Source organism: Ctenopharyngodon idella, chromosome 20, assembly GCF_019924925.1.
Source record: "Ctenopharyngodon idella isolate HZGC_01 chromosome 20, HZGC01, whole genome shotgun sequence".
Lineage (NCBI taxonomy): Eukaryota > Metazoa > Chordata > Actinopteri > Cypriniformes > Xenocyprididae > Ctenopharyngodon > Ctenopharyngodon idella.
The window spans coordinates 1,780,976-1,781,416 of record NC_067239.1 but is presented as its reverse complement, the minus strand read 5'-3'; positions in this window follow the sequence as shown (position 1 = coordinate 1,781,416).

The following is a 441-nucleotide window of genomic DNA, read 5'->3' as shown; positions in this document are numbered from 1 at the left end:
GAGTGATAACATTCTATATATACTAAAGCCTTTTTAAATAGTTTAACAAAAATTTAGGACATTTTTACTTAGTTCAGGCTTGATTTGCTCATTTTGGATTTCTGGTGGTCAAAGTCAAATTAGTGATTGGAAGGATATTTTGAAAAACTTGGCTTTCTCTGATCTTTACTTGTGCCACATGTCTATATCTTTTCAAAGGTGTTGTAAGTGAATTTCAGACGTCAAAAACATGCCAAAAATTTGAAATATGCAAAAGGATTCACATGCAGACAGTGTCTGATTGTCTACAACCCAAATTCCAGAAAAGTTGGGACGTTTTTTAAATTTGAATAAAATGAAAACTAAAAGACTTTCAATTCACATGAGCCAATATTTTATTCACAATAGAACATAGATAACATACAAATGTTTAAAACGGAGAAATCTTACACTTTTATCCAC